This window comes from Arvicanthis niloticus, chromosome 11, assembly GCF_011762505.2.
Source record: "Arvicanthis niloticus isolate mArvNil1 chromosome 11, mArvNil1.pat.X, whole genome shotgun sequence".
In the NCBI taxonomy this organism is placed as follows: domain Eukaryota; kingdom Metazoa; phylum Chordata; class Mammalia; order Rodentia; family Muridae; genus Arvicanthis; species Arvicanthis niloticus.
This window is the reverse complement of record NC_047668.1, coordinates 16,405,938-16,424,440: the sequence shown is the minus strand read 5'-3', so window position 1 is coordinate 16,424,440 and position 18,503 is coordinate 16,405,938. Positions and strand designations below refer to the sequence as shown.

General features: G+C 40.6%; 1 protein-coding gene across 10 annotated transcripts in view; it reads left to right on the top strand.

The window, feature by feature from the left end:
* Nubpl (NUBP iron-sulfur cluster assembly factor, mitochondrial) overlaps positions 1–18,503 on the top strand; it is a 187,558-nt gene that overhangs the window by 107,675 nt on the left and 61,380 nt on the right. The window contains exon 1 of one of the 10 annotated variants that reach the window (XM_076941882.1): positions 7,467–7,580. The exons of the other annotated variants lie outside the window; for them this stretch is intronic. The gene's annotated coding sequence lies outside the window, so the exon portion shown is untranslated. Of the gene's footprint in view, positions 1–7,466; positions 7,581–18,503 lie in introns of those variants that run through there. 10 annotated transcript variants of the gene reach the window in all.

Sequence of the window (18,503 nt, the reverse complement as noted above, 5' to 3'; positions counted from 1 at the left end):
CTATTTCTTGTGGGTTTTGCCTTTGTAGTTAAATCTCATTTTTTGGGCACTGTGTTTTGTGCTGAAGTCTGTACACACTTTGTGAGTTTTTATCTTCAGGAACTCATGCAGATTTTTATAGTAGATGTCTGAATGAGAGAAGGAAATAAGACACCCCCTGACTTGATGACAGGTGGAGGAAAGCCATTTTGAAATAGAGCAGAACCCTCTGTCTTTTCAAAGTGGGTCTACCATAGATGGTATCCCACCAGGGCCTCACCTGCTGGGTTTGTATCAGATCTTGATACACCTGAGAGAGAGAACATATAACCACAGCCACCTCTGGCTCCTCAGGGTGGGTTGAGTGGTCTGACAAAGGCTTCGAAGATCATATTCCATAAGCACAAACTCATTACTTGATAGAGACTTCCTCACAGGCCTATAGAATGCTCACCCACTGTTCACTGAATACATCAAAGGCTTAGTTCTCAGCAATTCTTTTCACATGGCACATGTCAGCCATCCAAAAGAAAAAAAAAAGTGCAGTCCACACTGAAGCAAAAGAGAGTCTGAAAATCGACAGCAGGGATCAGAAGCAGACTCAGACATGGTGAGGATGTTGCAGTGATGAGATCAGGAATTTGGAAAAGCTCTGACTAACATGCTTAGGGCTATAATGGAAGCACGTGGAACAAATAGCTATTAAAGCAGAGACAGAAGTTCTAAGAAATAACCAAAAAGAGATGCTAGTAACAAAACACTGAGACAGAGAGAGACAGGGAGAGACAGAGAGACAGAGACAGACAGAGACAGACAGGCAGGCAGGAAGACACACACAGACAGACAGGAAGACACACACACAGACAGGCAGGCAGGCAGACACACACACACAGAGACACACACACAGACACAGAGACACAGACACACACACACACACACACACACACACACACACACACACCCCAGGGACAGTGAAAAGACTCAGCAGGTAAGAACACTCATGAAAACCTGTATCAGTTGTTCCTGGAAAATACACACAGACACTAAGACCCAGCTGGATGTGGTGGCTTCAGTCTGTAATCTGGCACCAAACAGGAAGCCCCTAGACATACACAGCTGATCTTTACATGGTCTCAGATCCTGGTGCTTTGACTTTCTCTGATGTTGGGGTCCACACTAGCCCCACGTTGGGGCGGCCAAAATAATGTTGGGGTCCATACTAGTCCCTGTTTGGGTGCCAAAATAATGTTGGGGTCCACACTAGCCCCACATTGGGGCGGCCAAAATAATGTTGGGGTCCAAACTAGCCCCACGTTGGGCGCCAAAATAATGTTGGGGTCCACACTAGCCCCACGTTGGGGTGGCCAAAAACATCGCAGCCCAGGCAAAATGTTGAGGCCTGGGCCAACCCACGTTTGGGCAGCCACTGTATCCCGGCCCAAGCTGCTGCTCCGTTCCGCGGGTCGGGGTTCAGCAAGAGCGAGGGTGAGGGCAGACTCTACCTAATGTCTGATGTATCTGATCTCAGTAGTCTGATTCTGATCTGTTCTGTCTCTGCCTTTTATATGTCTCACTTCTAAGCCACGCCTCTAAGTTACACCTTTAATCATGCCCTTAGGTCTTGTCTCTAACTCTGATCTCTATACTTCTAAGTAATACTCTAAAGTCACACACCTTTAATCTCACACACCTTTAATCTCAAGGTATCTAAACCAAGATTATCGGAGTGTACTCAGCTGTTGTAGGCTATTGTAATCCAAATCTCATGTCAGGGTATATGGCTCAAGATGGCTGCAAAGCTGATAGCCGCTTTCTGTTAAAAGTCGGCCCCCAACACTCTGAGCCTAAGAGACCCTCCTTATGGTGTATTCTTTTTGCTGAACCTAAAGCTTATGACCAACTTTCTGATGACTCTCACCATTGTCTCCAGTTTCTAGCTTCTCATTCCTAGGTTACAATTGGTGTTAGTATCTCCATTTCCATAGCCATCTGAAAACAAGGATGTGGCATTCCTGAAAATACAAAGTGTACCTTAACTTGTTAACAATTGGGAGAGCTTTGATTCTCAACAATTGGTGCTGATCCTTCACTGCTCAGCATTTCTGTCAGCCTTGCACAGCCCATGGTTGCCCATGTTCACCTTAGCATGAATCTTCCCTTCAGTTCTTGCTCTTTCTCCTGTCCATAGCTATTTTACCTTCGTGATTCTGTTTCTTCATGACTTCTCCACAATCCTGCCATGGTTGATAACTTCCTTACGTTGCTCTGATGTCAATAAAGGGCAACGGTGTGAGACACAAAAGGAAGAGAAGTCAGAGTCTCTCTTTAATTAGCTGCATCCTGTAGTGAAAGCACACTGTGTAGAGTGCCTCCCACCCTCAGGTTTAACTTGTGTATATTTTATTGACTTCCACATTATCTACATGCATGCTATCAAGAAACTGTTGCCTTAATGGAAAAGCAAAATACCTTGATGTGTCTATTTGAGAACTATTAGCTATTGTGAAGGTATGTTGAATTAAGTAAAAATATGGAATTGATGCCTTAGTTAAGTGAAATTTGCAAGTAACATTTTCAGTGATTCTTTAGAGGTAGCCTATGACTTATGCAGTTTGTGTATGTTTATGTAGCCCTTTAAATAGGTGAAGTCTGACTGTTCTTCATGGGTGGTAGTGAGATCTCCCATCAGCCAGTTCTTTTGTGTCAGCTTTGAATTAACTAATCAGTTTAAGAATCTTCTTTTTATATTTAAAAAAATTCATTATGTGTCTGTATTTGAGTGTGGGTTTGTGCACATGAGTACAAGTGCCCATGAACACCATCAGATCCCCCTTACTAGCGTTAGAGGCAATCGAGTTGTGAGTGCTCCAATGTGTGTGCTAGGGATAGAACTTAGATCTTCTATAGCAATATGTACTCTTAATTGCTGCGCTACCTCTTCAGCTTCCAGTTTATGAATCTTAAATACTTCTGATGAGTGAATTTTCTCACTCACTTGTGTATAGAACTTGTGATGTAGTTGGACAGTAAATACCTTAAACTTTGACAAGAATTTTCCAGAGTCCATAGTTGCTGAAATCCAGGTTCTATGTAATTCAACTCATTCAGACTGTGTCTTAGATTTCTATTGCTGTGAAGAGACACCATGGTTACAGCAACTTATTATAAAGGACAACATTTAATTAGGGCTGATTTATTGGTTCAGGGGTTTAGTCCATTATCATCATGGTGGGAAGCATAGCAGCATGCAGGCAGATAAGTTGCTGGAGAGGTAGCTGAGATTTCTACATCTGAATTGGCAAACATCAGGAAGACAGTGTGAGAAACTGCCTGGATTAAGCATTTGAAATCTCAAACCCCTCTCCCCAGTGACATACTTATCTCCAAGAAATCCACACCTACCCCAACAAGGCCATCCTAATGATGCCACTCCTTATGGACCTATGGGGCCTGTTCTTATTCAAACCACCATAGAGTAGTTGGAGTTAGACCATCCTATGGAGTGAAAACTTAAGGGTTCTTTATAAGTCAGCTATGTTGGATGATGTTTTGCTGGGGCAAACTCATGAAGGAATGTTTCACTGAAACAGACACAGGGAAACAATGTTCTCTTAAAGCAAGCATGTGAAAGGATTCTTCACTAATGACACACAAGTATTGGTTTGCCTTACATTTCGTAGCTGAGCTCAATTTGTCAGGACTCCATAGAAAGAAATGCACCAAAATACTTCTGGTGGTGTGCTACAGTTTCTTGCCGCTTCCACAGACTGGGGCTGATTGGCAAAGTGATGTCAGCTGAAACAGTCATGTGCTAAAACAAGACACATGCTGAGGCAAAACCCATGGAGGACATGTGAGGCTTGGAGGGATATAGAAAAGACTCTATGGACAATGATAGAAGCTGAGCTTGGTTTGCTTTTAGAGCTAGCTGTGCAATGCTTGTTGGTCTTGTCTTCACTGATCTTTCTCTTCACTGAGAGAGGCACAGCCAACTTTTCCTGGCATTCCTCCCTAATCCCTTCTGCTCACTCATGAGGAGGCTGAGGCCTAGCTGTTTCTGCTAGGTCTTATCACTGCTGTTGCTAACCCAACTCTGCCAAACTGGACTGCTGGTGTATTTGTGAAGTGTTTGTGAGTGGATTGAGCTACAGTTGCTAACTGCTGATTTCCAGACAACACAGATGGGAGTTGCTCCAAAGAACCTTTCTAAGCAGGTCCACTTCCCAATATTCTTTCTTTTCCACTACTTCTGGTGGGTGGTAGACTGAAAGGGAGGTTAAAGTGTTTAAGAACCACATTAAAAATAGGATTTGAAAAAGTTAAAGTTACAATCCTACTTTCTAGAAACTACATTGTGGTGATTCTTATAGAATAAGCTTTAATGGACCATTTTTAAGGGGAAATAAAAGAAACTGTGATTGGAAAGATTAAAAGATGAAGGTAGGTGTCTAAGTCATAACTTTGTCTCTTACCCAGGTTAAGACAGTGAAGACTAGATGGGCAGTAAAGATTTTGTTGGCTATTCATTCCAGGAATGGGTAGGGTTAGCCATTAACTAGAGAGATAGTGAGGGAGTGGGGCAGAGAGGGAGGGAGGTTAAGAGGGAAGGGAGGGGTGAAAGGAGAGAGAGAGAGAGAGAAAGAAAGAAAGAGAGAGAGAGAGAGAGAGAGAGAGAGAGAGAGAGAGAGAGAGAGAAGAGAGACAGACAGACAGAGACAGAGACAGATTGAAACTGATTTCCTGGCTGGGAAATGGAAGATTAGTGTGAAGCTTGAGGCTTAGAGGCTTCATTCAGGCATATGTCACATATATAAATATTAAGAAACTGTTTTGTATTACAAAGAGCACAAATAGATATGTCTTCTGTTTGTACATTCAGAGTTTAAACAAGCAGTTTGGAATCTTCTGACTATGCATTTTTGAATAATTGATATTCACAATACAATTTGTCATCTGTGACGATGTTTGATGGAACCAATTTGCATTTAAACATTCATGATGGTTCTGAGCAAGAGGAACACACAAAAGCATAAAGCACTTAATTATGTTTCTTTAAAAATAAATGTCAAGAAAAGCATTTAAAAATAAAATGCATGCAGAATACACAACATTTTGTGTTCCACGAAGGATAATAGAATTACTTTATATACATTAATGGATGTAGTGTATTGAAAGTATCTATGCAGTTTTCACCCTTTACCCATAGCGTAAATATTTGTATTTTGCAGCCTTTGTAAATGACCCCAGTCTCTTTTCTTTCAGCAGGTTTTCTGTCTATCATATCTCTGTGTGTAATTATTGAGGTATTTGAGTAGCAAGTTAGACTTATACTTTTATACTTATCTTTGTTGTCAAGTGGTGTAGCTATGTCTCCTACTCCTTGAGTGAGTGGGCAGGGTCCAGTTATGGGGCAGCACTGATATTGAGAAATTTAATTAGACCTGGTTATTCAATAAGGTATATTCACACATAAATGTAATTGAAGGCCTCATGGGAATTAATAGGATGTATTTAACTATTATGCATAAAAGTACATATGAATGATTGATGATATAGTAATTTTATTTATCATTTTAATCTATATAATAATTTAAATACTCTATAAATATGTATCATCAAGTGGTATAATCAAAGATTTTTATTTGTAGGAGTCATTTGTTGCATATTCTTTTTAAATGTATATTTTTACTTATTCTGTGACAGTTTCACATGTGTATTCAGTGAACCTCAACCATATCTACTACCCAGTCCTCCCTACTTCACCCAAGTCCCTTCAGATGCCCCTCTCCTAGCTTCATGTGCTCTTTTTACAAAACAGTAACAATGCACTGATTAGTGCTGTTAGTATGCACGGAGGTATGGAGACACCCTGTGGAACAGGAGCAGGGCCACACCCCTGCAGAGGAAGACTTTCCCTTCTCAGTAGCCAGCCACTGCATGCAATTCCTTAGCTAGAGGTGGGACTTCATAAGCATCTCCCGCATCCATGAGCATCTCCTCCATCCATGAACAGCTCCCGCATCTATGAGCATCTCCCGCATCTGTGAGCATCTCCCGCATCTGTGAGCATCTCCCGCATCTGTGAGCATCTCCCGCATCCGTGAGCATCTCCCGCATCCGTGAGCATCTCCTCCATCTGTGAGCATCTCCCGCATCTGTGAGCATCTCCCGCATCCGTGAGCATCTCCTCCATCCGTGAGCATCTCCTCCATCCGTGAGCATCTCCCGCATCTGTGAGCATCTCCCGCATCTGTGAGCATCTCCCGCATCCGTGAGCATCTCCTCCATCCATGAGCATCTCCCGCATCCGTGAGCTTCTCCTCCATCCGTGAGCATCTCCTCCATCCGTGAGCATCTCCTCCATCCGTGAGCATCTCCTCCATCCGTGAGCATCTCCTCCATCCGTGAGCATCTCCCGCATCCGTGAGCATCTCCTCCATCCGTGAGCATCTCCTCCATCCGTGAGCATCTCCTCCATCCGTGAGCATCTCCCGCATCCGTGAGCATCTCCTCCATCCGTGAGCATCTCCTCCATCCGTGAGCATCTTCTCCATCCGTGAGCATCTCCTCCATCCGTGAGCATCTCCCGCATCCGTGAGCATCTCCCGCATCCGTGAGCATCTCCTCCATCTGTGAGCATCTCCTCCATCCGTGAGCATCTCCTCCATCCGTGAGCATCTCCTCCATCCGTGAGCATCTCCCGCATCCGTGAGCTTCTCCTCCATCCGTGAGCATCTCCTCCATCCGTGAGCGTCTCCTCCATCCGTGAGCATCTCCTCCATCCGTGAGCATCTCCCGCATCCGTGAGCGTCTCCTCCATCCATGAGCATCTCCTCCATCCGTGAGCATCTCCTCCATCCGTGAGCATCTCCCGCATCCGTGAGCATCTCCCGCATCCGTGAGCATCTCCCGCATCCTTGAGCATCTCCCCCATTCTTGAGCATCTCCCCCATCCATGAGCATCTCCTCCATCTGTGAGCATCTCCCCCATCCTTGAGCATCTCCCCCATCCTTGAGCATCTCCCCCATCCTTGAGCATCTCCTCCATCCGTGAGCATCTCCTCCATCCGTGAGCATCTCCTCCATCCGTGAGCATCTCCCGCATCCGTGAGCATCTCCCGCATCCGTGAACATCTCATCCATCTGTGAGCATCTCCCCCATCCTTGAGCATCTCCTCCATCCATGAGCATGTCCCCAATCTGTGAGCATCTCCTCCATCCGTGAGCATCTCCTCCATCAGTGAGCATCTCCCGCATCTGTGAGCATCTCCCGCATCTGTGAGCATCTCCCGCATCTGTGAGCATCTCCTCCATCTGTGAGCATCTCCTCCATCCATGAGCATCTCCCCCATCCTTGAGCATCTCCCGCATCCGTGAGCATCTCCTCCATCCGTGAGCATCTCCTCCATCCGTGAGCATCTCCTCCATCTGTGAGCATCTCCCGCATCCGTGAGCATCTCCTCCATCTGTGAGCATCTCATCCATCAGTGAGCATCTCCCGCATCCGTGAGCATCTCCCGCATCCGTGAGCATCTCCTCCATCCGTGAGCATCTCCTCCATCCGTGAGCATCTCCCGCATCCGTGAGCATCTCATCCATCTGTGAGCATCTCCCGCATCCATGAGCATCTCCTCCATCCATGAGCATCTTCTGCTCATCCATGCTGCAGTGCTTACAGCTTGCTCTTGTGTTGGTCTTGCACAGGCAATCATGCTATCTTGCTGTCTAGCATGCATTCCTTTGTTGTGTGAGAATTTAGATCTTTGGCCATTTAGAAAAAAATGTCAGTTATCTTTTCTCTCATTGATGTTGAGCTTTCTTTACCTTCTCCCTTAAACATTCCATAGTCTTCTCTTTTTTGTAGGGAAAAACAGAATCTCAATAGGGAATTGGAATTTTACTAGTTTTCCATTAGGAATGAAAAAATTAGCTTCTAAAAATGAATTGGTGTTTCCATTTCTTCCAAAACTAATATATTAGTGTTGGTTGATTGGCTATTGATTTTGAGTTCCACTTCTCCTTTGCTCTGGTTTATAGCTGCTTGTGTAGCCCATCAGCTTGTCATGATCTTAGCTGATGTGAGGGGCTGAGAGTCAGGGGCAAAATATACGTTTTTCTCCTTTTAAATGTTTATACCTAGTACATCTTTTGTTTACAGTAGGAGGAAAAGTGAGAAAGTATGTCAAATAAAAAAAGAAAGATTAATTCTGTCTTATATTTTTATTATAGTTAAAAGTTAGTTAATACATTATAGTTAATACATTTATTATATATAAATGTATACATATGTGTATATATGTTTAGATTAAAGGCATGCAGCTTCACACCCAGCTTGTAAAAGTATATATTTTAAAACCATAAAGCCATGTTTTATTTTTTTAATTTTGAACACTAATTTTTTGGGGGGTAGGATACTGACTTAGGTAGGGTTTCTGTTGCTGTGATGAACAGCTTTTACTTCATAATTATTGTTCATCACTGAAGGAAGTTGAGTTAGGAACTCAAGCAGGGCAGGAATCTGAAGGCAGGAGCTGATACAGAGGCCATGGAGTAAGCATGGGTGGTGCTTACTGGTCTGCTCATCATGGCTTGCTCTGCCTGCTCTCCTACAGAACCCAGAACTATCAGCCCATAGGTGGCCCTACCCACAGTGGGCTGAGCCCTTCCATATCAATCTTAATTTAAAAAAACGCTCTAGGGGCTTGCTATAGCTTGTTCTTATGGAAGCATTTTCTCAGTTGAGACTTCTTCCTCTCTGATAATTCTATCTTGTGTCAAGTTGACATAAAACTGCAGACAGACAGTAATGAGATGATACATATCTATTTAATTTCACCCAGGTCAAAGCAAGGTGATACTGTTTCCTAAGCCCCTTCTTCCCACTGTTTCCCAAAAATCATGTTGCTGAAGTCAAATACCCAGGTTCCTCTCCACCCCCTCCATCCCTCTGTCTCTCCCTCCTTCTCTTTCTAGTGCCAGGGATATTCGATCCGGGACTCCATGTATCTAGGAAGATACCCTCCTAATGACCTTTTTCAGTCTTAAGACTCATTCATAACTTTTTCCCCCTATTGTACCTATAGAATATCCGTTAGCCTGCTGGGTTTGCTTTCCAAATGTGTCTGAAGTCTGGCTCCTTTGTCTTTCCTACTATTTTAACTATATATATATACATATACATATATATGTATGTATATATATATATATATATGTATGTATATATATGTATATATATGTGTATATATGCATATATGTGTATATATATATATGTATGTGTGTGTGTGTGTGTGTGTTTCTGCTCTTTAAAAAGCTAAAAATAGTCTTTAAACACTTCCTGGCTACACATCCCATTGTGTTAGGTACAAAAATCATTCATTGTAAACTTTGAAATACACAAAATTGAGTGTTCTGCTTTTTCTGTAACTAAATACTTATAATTCTTAACAAAATGCATGGTTAAAGGAAAGTTTTCTCTATAGAAGCATTTCAGCCGAGTTAAAAAGAATATGATTTTAATATCAGCATTTTATAACCTTTAATGAAATGATATAATATAATTAGGTACTAAGTATCACTTGTAATGTCAGGGAGAGATTGTAATTTATCTGCTTCCTGGTTGAAGCTCATGACAAACTGAGGACTAGTCTTTCAGAAATTTTAAACCTGAGTATGATTAAACATTCAGACTTAGCTATGGCTTTATAGTGAATATGTGAAATAACAACTAAAAGCAAACAGAGCTGACATGGAGAATGCGTTAAGTCTGAAAAGCCATGGAAAAAGCTCCTCCCTCCACAATAGTATGAAAAGAGAGAAGCCAACAGGATAACCCATAGGTCATGAAGACTGTAGTCGTATTTACAATGGGAGTTCTTTTCGAGAATATGGTAAAGTACGTGTATTGACAAGCAATTTAAAGGGCGAATAGGGAACGGGAAAGGGCACAAGCAAGAGTGGTTGAGTAAATAGTTGATGAACTCAGTGATGAATTGTACACAGTCATTTTTAAATTTTCTTATATGTTTTAATCTGTCATTAAGTATTAAAAACAAACAACAAACAAAAAACCCAAAAATGCCGTTTTACTTAGGCTGTAACTCAAAGTCTTGAGGCTCTACCGAGTCTGATGTCTACTTTCCTTAGGCTCACCACGCTTGCCTCCCTTGTCCTTTGCTTCTCCCAACTTATCCATCTTAATGTGATTCTTGGGTGTATGCTATTCTCTCTGTCTAGACATTTCTTTCCCCAGATCTCTAGTGTTTGTCTCCTTTTGACATTCAAGTTTCATTTACACCCTAGAAGTTTATCAGAACACGTGCTAGCATTTGATAGCTCCTTTATAGTTGTTACTGAGTGATACTGGATACCAGTTCTGTAGGGCGGTGCTGACTTCTTGTCTTGTCCACTGCTATGTTCCCAGGACTTTGTATGGTTGGCAGATAGGGCAGATGCCCAGGAATTGAGTGCACCACTGCTTGAAAAGCTGTTGAATCTTAAGAGCATTATTCATATATATAATCAATAATACATGCTACTGTTGCCTAGCAGAGGTATTTAAAATTCAGTTGGCATTCCTATTATTAATGTATTTCAAAGCCTCGTGTATGAGAAAATTAGCTCTGTTAGCAAAGCTTCAGAAAAATTTAGAAAATGTCAAAATCTCTCATAGCATTTATATAAAAATATTTGTAGTTTGGATAATTAATGTTATATCTTGTCTACTCTGTTTCTTATATCTAGATAAGTAGAGGTTAACATTTATGAGGTATGTTTATATGTGATATGAAAATTTGGCAAACAGTTCTTAGTTCATGTGAATGTCAATGAAATACATATAATTATACCTTCTATGAAGCAGGAACTAATACTTTATAAATAAGTGCTTAGAAGAGATGAGATTGTAAAATTTTGAGGCCTCTTATTAAAAGGAAGCACCATAAAAATGTTATCTAGTTATACATCACTCAACTGTAGCAATGTGTCTGCAAGTGCCTTGTTTAGCAATTTCCTCACTGTGTGAACATCGGTTTGTCCTTATACACACCCAGATGATAGAGGTCCATCCCATGGTGTAGCCCCTTGATTCAGTGAAAGATATGAAAACTTGATATGTTGCGCTAGATAAAACCATATACTGGTTCCAGTCCCTTTGAAGTAAAAATCTGCTCTACAGAAGATAACAAAATATATCATATAACACAAAGACTAGTAACAGTCATTTATCTTGGCTGTCAGTTATACACAGCACATAGCTGTCCAGTGCTAGATGTGACTGGAGGCTTAGTAGTTTTTTTTTTGTTTATATACCATTATCCTCAAAATGTGCAAGTAGTGTGTTCAGCTAGCACACTGCAACACTAGCAGCAGGGACATTTCAGCTTCATTATAGGCTTACAGAACCACTATTCTTATAGGGTACATATATCTCCCCTAGGGACTGCTGCATCCTGCCCTGTGTATTCTCCACAGTACAGGGGATAGTGAAAGTTAGGTACATTTGGCCATGGCCAAGGTGGTTCCTCTTACCCTCTACCATGCCTGTCAGAGAAGCTTTTAGACCATGGCTTTCCCATTGGAAAGCTGGGGCAGTTTCCTTCTCATTCTTACTGCTACCTAGTGCTGCACATCTGGAAACTTATTTCAGGTTTGGCCCCTTGTTAGGACAAATTAATTGTAGGGAGCTTTGCTTGTTTGTTCATTTCAAATTGGTTCATTCCAAACTCTTCTTGTTGCTGTGATAAAATATCCTGATAAAAGCAACCTAAAGGCTCTTGTTTGTTCTGGCTCACAAATCAAGGGCACAGTTCATCATGGTGGGGCAGTCATGACAGCAGAACCTAGTCACATTGAACCTTGTCAGTTGGTGGGGAGTGATGAATGCTAGTGGTCATCTGCTCTGCACCCTGTCACTTACTGTGTTTTCCAACTCAATGGTCTAGTCTGAATAATCCCCACACGTATGCCCAGAGGCTTGTACCAGAGACATCCAGACCCTGTCAAACTCATTATCTACCACCACAAACGTACCTTGTGTCAACCTGACCTCTGACATCACTATTAAACCACACTTCCACCATTTGTCCCCACAGACTCATAGTCATGGCATAGTGCAAAATGCATCCAGTCTAACTTCAAAAGACCCGTAGTCTTAGCAGTTCCTCCATTATTTAAAAGTCTGTTTTCAGGGGTTAGAGAGATGGCTTAGAAACTAAGACCACACATTGCTTCTACAGTAGTTCTAAGCTTGGTTCCCTGTACCTACATCAGAAGATCACATTCTCTGACTCCAACTCAGGGGAATTTGATGTTTTAATCTGACCTTTGAAGGTATTGCACTGATGTAGACAGACACATACAGACACAGAAACACATACACACTCACAAATGCATGCACATGTACGAATGCCTGCCTGCACATACAGACAACACACACACACACACACACACTCACTCACACACACTCCTTTAAATATACAGTTTCTTCTAAGGCTCAGGCAATGTCTTAACTGTGAGATCTGAACAATTATAAAACAGTTATATAGTTCTACTCCAGTGTGATACAGAATAAACATCCCCATTCCAAAAGGAAGGAATAGTTCATGGTAAAGGATCATTAGACCAGTGGTTTTCAGCCTTCCTAATGCTGCAACCCTTTATATATAGTTCCTCATGTTGTGGTGAATGCCAGACATAAATTTATTTTCATTGCTACTTTATAACTGTAATTTTGCTACTGTTATAAATTGAAACATAAATATCCCTGTTTTCTGATGGTTTGAGGCGACCCCAGTGAAAGGGTTGTTTGACCACAACCCACAGCTTGAGAACAGCATTAGATTAAAGCAAAATCCTCAGAATTAAACATGATTCCTGCAGTTCCGTGTCAGACTGAATTTGCAAGATCACTTCCCTACTGGTTGGTTTTTTGTTTTGTTTTTTTTTTCTAATTTGTGTTTAATTCTCTTGCTTGATTGCTCTAGCTTAAATTTCAAATCGTTTACTGAATATAGGGATAAAGGGCACAAACACACCACAGGTGTCTTTAAACATTTTCTTAATTATAATGACTATCACTGTAAAATTTAGAACTAACATGGATCCAATGTCTTCCTTGTTCCTGATCGTAGAAGAAGTGCTTTCTGTTATTTACCCATTCAGTATGATATTGGCTACAGGCTTGGTGATTATAGCTTTACTATGGTAAGCCACATTGTTTTCTTCTTCTTTTCTTTGTCATTGGTTTGCCTGAGGGTGTTTCATACCTGCCAGTCATGTCAAAGGACCAACTCTTTGTTTCATAGGTCCTTGATTTATTTATTTTTGTTCTGATCTGCATCATTACTTTGTGGTTGATGAGTTTTTATTTAGTTTGTTGCTTTTGTTAGTTCTGAAGTCTATCATTAGGTTACTTATTTCAGATCATTCTTCTATAACATAGGTGCTCATAGCTATACAATTTCTTCCTGTGAAGACTTCAGTCCAAAGATTTGTATGTGATTCTAGGTGTTTCAGAATTCATCTGATTTTACTACTTATTCTAAAAAGCATTATTAATCTTAAACTGTTTGTACATTTTATAGTTTCCTTGTTGTTCATTCTTATTTTAATTCCATTGGTATGATAAGATACAAGGAATTATTTTGTGTTTGTTTTCTGTTTGTTTAATCTTTAACAAGGCCTAAAAAGATCAATTTCAGCAATAGTTTTATTTATCAATGAAGAGAATACACATTCTGCCACTGTTAGGGGGAATGTTGCATAGATACCTTTTAAATCTTAGTCTACTCTAGTCTGGTCTAGCTTAACTCTCAATTTCCATTGTTGTTGTTGATTTGATAGAAGTCAAGGAAATTGATCTATTTGTATGAGAGATCTGAAAAATCAGTTATACAGGGGCCTATGTCTCCTTTATGTACAGTAGTGGTTTATGAAATTGGATTCTCTTTAGGTGATTATATGTTTATAGTCATAATAAGTCATAATATCTCTTGATGAATTTTTTAACTACTGAGCTTAAAATCAGATATGAACACATTTTCCTATGCTTGCTTTGGGAATTCATGGGATATCATTTTCTTTTTTTAATATTTTAAAAAACTAAAACTAAAAATTAAAAAAACTAAAACTAAATTGTTTTGGTTTTGTTTTTTTATTGAATATTTTATTTATTTACATTTTAGATGTCATCCTCTTTCCCCATTTCCCCTCCCTAGAACCCCTCTATCCCATCCCCTCTCCTCCTTTTTGCTTTTATACCATTTTAATTAAATGCAAATAGTAAGGTCAGTTCTAGGTTGAGGAACTAGCAATACAATAGATGCAAATAGTCAAAGTACAAGCAAGATAATAAACATAGTCAAAGAACAAGAAAGGCAATAAAAGAAATTCTATGAACACTCCCGTGATCACTGTTTCTGAGGGCTTATCGGGATGACCAAAATATCTGAACCTACTTCCCTGTCCTAGCCCAAAGTCATTTTCATGTCTGAAGACTACTTTCTTGTTCTAGCCTAAAATTTAGATTCCTGTCTGAAATTACTTCTTTGTTCTAGCCTAATGTCAGATTTCTGCCTGAAGCCTACTTCCTTGTCCTTGGCCAATGTCATATTCCTGCCAAGCAGCTCATTTCCTTGTCCTTGGCCCATGTCAGATTCTTACCAAGCAGCCCCAAAAGCTCTCTGCCTCTCCCCCTCCCTTTTTTTTTTTTTTATTTTATTAACAAGACTGAGCCTGTCTTAGGTTGTTCTGCTAAGAATGTCTTTCTTACCTGTCATGGAATATGCATTAACAAAGGCAAAGCATTTATGTCTTAGGTTGGTAAGGCTCTGTGCAGAATCTTACCCGTTCTTGGCTTGCCAGCCTGTTACTTTAATAACTCTGTCTGGGGGTCCATTTTCAGGTTCAAGCCATGTACTTTGGCTGCCAACATGTTGATGTTGTTAAAGAAAAGCTTTAACATGATGGGCAGGAATAAAATTATTCCCAGGACAAAAAGAGCTAGCATGATCAAGCTATATATGCCATTCTTGAAGCTTGACCAAAATAGAAATATTGACCTCAGGTCATGGGTAATTTTATCAGTAGTATCTGCCACATCAATGCTCAGCAGAGCAGCATTCTTTAAATTCATAAGCTCCTATGTAAAGTTAAAATATCAAGAGAGGTGTTAGAATTATGCCAAATACCCTGCCAAGTGTCTTTAAGCTTTTTCCTAATTATAATGACTGTAAATTTTAGAACTAACATGACTTCAATGGTATTTGGCATGACACTTAAGATAGCTCCTTACCATTAAATTCTGAACCTCCTTCCAGTAATTTGAATAGGAAAAAGAGCATCAATTCATTCTTCCAAATGCCTATCTAAATCCTTTTGTATACTCAACACATTAGTAACATTTTTTTTGCTAAATGATTAACAAAAGTAGCTGTCTTCTTTTGTCAAAGCAATTGCAGAAGCAGCGGTGCTAGCAATTAATGTAATTAAAGCTGTTATATCAGCAATAATCAAGCCCACTACCCTCTTGCTTATGTTTAAAGCCTGACTCATTTCTCCTAGTACTTGCAAGCTTTTTTTTTTTTTTCCAGATGACCAAGGTTCTGTGATACTCAGGGGACTAAAACAAAAGCTGGTTGATAGATCTCAAGTCTATCATGACAATTAAACTTCTGCACTGTCTCCCAATTGCCTGTCATGAGTAGCAGCAGGTGATCAGTGGTGCTTTTGATCTACCATCTTGGACTCTTCTCTAGTTAAGTTCTAAACAGCACAGTAGCATACTAGAGCCTTACCATCCAATTTGTTTCCTTTAGCTTTTGTTGTGACTAATGTGTCAGACTCAGGTTGGCATTCTGTTGTTTGCACCACTGGAGATGGAGATAGGTCCGGAAAAATTAGTGTTCCATTCTTACTGATCTTCGACATAAGTTTTGTTTGAAAAGGACCTAGTGGTACTTACATATCAGTATGGTCTTTCCACTTTTATTGATAATAGACTGGGATGACTGTCACCAGGATGACACACAGTGTACTCACTGGTTTATCTGTCTTCCTTTCCTCCCTTCATGAGTGCAGGGGCATCATCAGTGTTACACATTTCCATAGTTTAGAGAACAGTGTAGAAAACTGTGCTTGGTACTCTGTTGGCCTATATTTTAATTTACAATTAAACTCCATATTAATTATCTTTCATACTGAGTCATTTATACATAATGGCTTTAAGCATACATACTAATGTGTAATCTATAATATCTGATAAATGTGAACTCACCAGATACCTGTTGAGGCAGGAGCAAATTCTAGATACTTAACCATGTTTACTTGCTTATCAGGTGCAAAGTTATTTTGAGCAACATACTGTAATGACATTGTACTTAACTGAATGGAGGAACAGCTGCTCACTTAATGCTCTTTTAATGGGATGTATGAAACTCATCTATTCCCTTATTTCTTTGTAATTTCATGATCTAGGTTTCTTGGCTGTCTTTGGTAATTCTGAAGTAATTATGTAGTTTTGGAAGTTCTGATATGCTTTTAAGTCTGTCCTTGGGAATCAGGTTGTTCTGTGTTCACCATTTCCCCCAGGCCTCCAGCGTGCTTGTTTTTGACATCTCTAGCCCAATTCTAATACTTGTAACCATTCATCTTTCTTAGCATCTTTTGGATTAAAAGAAGTTACACTTAAAACGTGTGGCATTGGGTTTTACTCAATGATGCTAATGAAAGTAAATGCATTGTTTTCTGTACAGCTTTAACCAGAGTTAAAATACGGGTCATCAAAATGGAGCACTTTGTTATTCAAACAACAGGTGGGCCTTTTTTTTCTGCTCACTTCTTAGTCCCTGTTTTTTGTTATTTGCATATTTTTGTTAAACTTGACCACATATTTCCATTCTCACTTTTTAAAAATGCATTTTTATTGGATATTCTACTTATTTACATTTCAGATGTTACCTGCTTTCCCCATTCCCCCACCCCCCAGAAACCCCCTATCCTGTTTCCTCTCCCTCTGCTTCTATGAGGGTATGCCTCCACCCATCTACCAACTCCCACCTCCCTGCCCTCAAATTCCCCCAAACTGGGGCATCCCACCTTCACAGGACCAAGGACCTCCTCTCCCACTGGTTCCTGACAAGGCCATCCTCCATTACATATACAGCTGGAGCCATGGGTCCCTACATTCGTATTCCCAGACTGGTGGTTTAGACCTTGGGAGCCTTGGTTGGTTTGTATTTTCGCTCTTCCCGTGGGTCCACAAGACCTGAGCTCCTTTAGTCTTCTCTCTACCTCCTCCATTGGGAACCCCATGATCAGTTCAATGGTTAGCTGCGAGGATCTGTGTCTGTATATGTCAGATTCTGGCAGAGCCTTTCAGGAGACAGGTATATGAGGCTCTTGTCAGTATGTACTTTCTGGCATCCACAGCAACAAAGTTTGTTGACTGCACATGGGATGGATCCCCAGGAGGGGCCATCTCCAGACGGCCCCTCCTCTAGTCTCTGCTCCACACTTTGTCTCTGTATTTGTTCCCTTGAGTATTTTGTTACTTCTTCTAAGAAGTACTGAAGCACCCACACTTTGGTCTTCCTTCTTGAGTTTCATGTGGTCTATGAGTTGTATCTTGGGTATTGTGAGCTTTTGGGCTAATATCTAATTTTCACTGAGTGCATACCGTGTGTGTTCTTTTGTGATTGGGTTACCTCACTCAGGATGATACTTTCTAGTTCCATTTGCCTGAGAATTTCACGAATTTATTGTTTTTAATAGCTTAGTAGTACTTCATTGTGTAAATGTACCATAATTTCTGTATCTATTACTCTGTTGAAGGACATGTGGGTTCTTTCCATCTTCTGGCTATTATAAATAAGGCTGCTTTGAACATAGTGGAGCATGTGTCCTTGTTATATGTTGGAGCATCTTTGGGTATATGCCCAGGAGTGGTATAGCTGGGTCTTCAGGTAATGCTATGTTCAATTTTCTGAGGAACCACCAGATTGATTTCCAGAGTGGTTGCACCAGCTTGCAATCCCACCAACAATGGAGGAGTGTTCCTCTTTCTCCACATCCTCGCCAGCATCTACTATCACCTGAGTTTTTTATCTTAGCCATTCTGACTGGTATGGAGGTGGAATCTCAGGGTTATTTTGATTTGCATTTCCTTGATGACTAAGGATGCTGAACATTTCTTTAGGTGCTTCTTGGCCATTCAAGTTTCCTCAGTTGAGAATTCTTTGTTTAGCTCTGTACTCCATTTTTAAAATAGGGTTATTTGATTGTCTGGAGTCTAATTTCTTGAGTTCTTTGTATATATTGGATATTAGCCCTCTATCAGATATAAGATTGGTAAAGATCTTTCCCCCATCTGTTGATTGATACTTTGTCCTATTGACAGTGTCCTTTGCTTTACAGAAGCCTTGCAATTTTATGAGGTCCCAGTTGTCAATTCCTCATCTTAGAGCATAAGCCATTAGTGTTCTGTTCAGGAATTTCCCCCTGTGCCCATGTGTTTGAAGTTCTTCTCTACC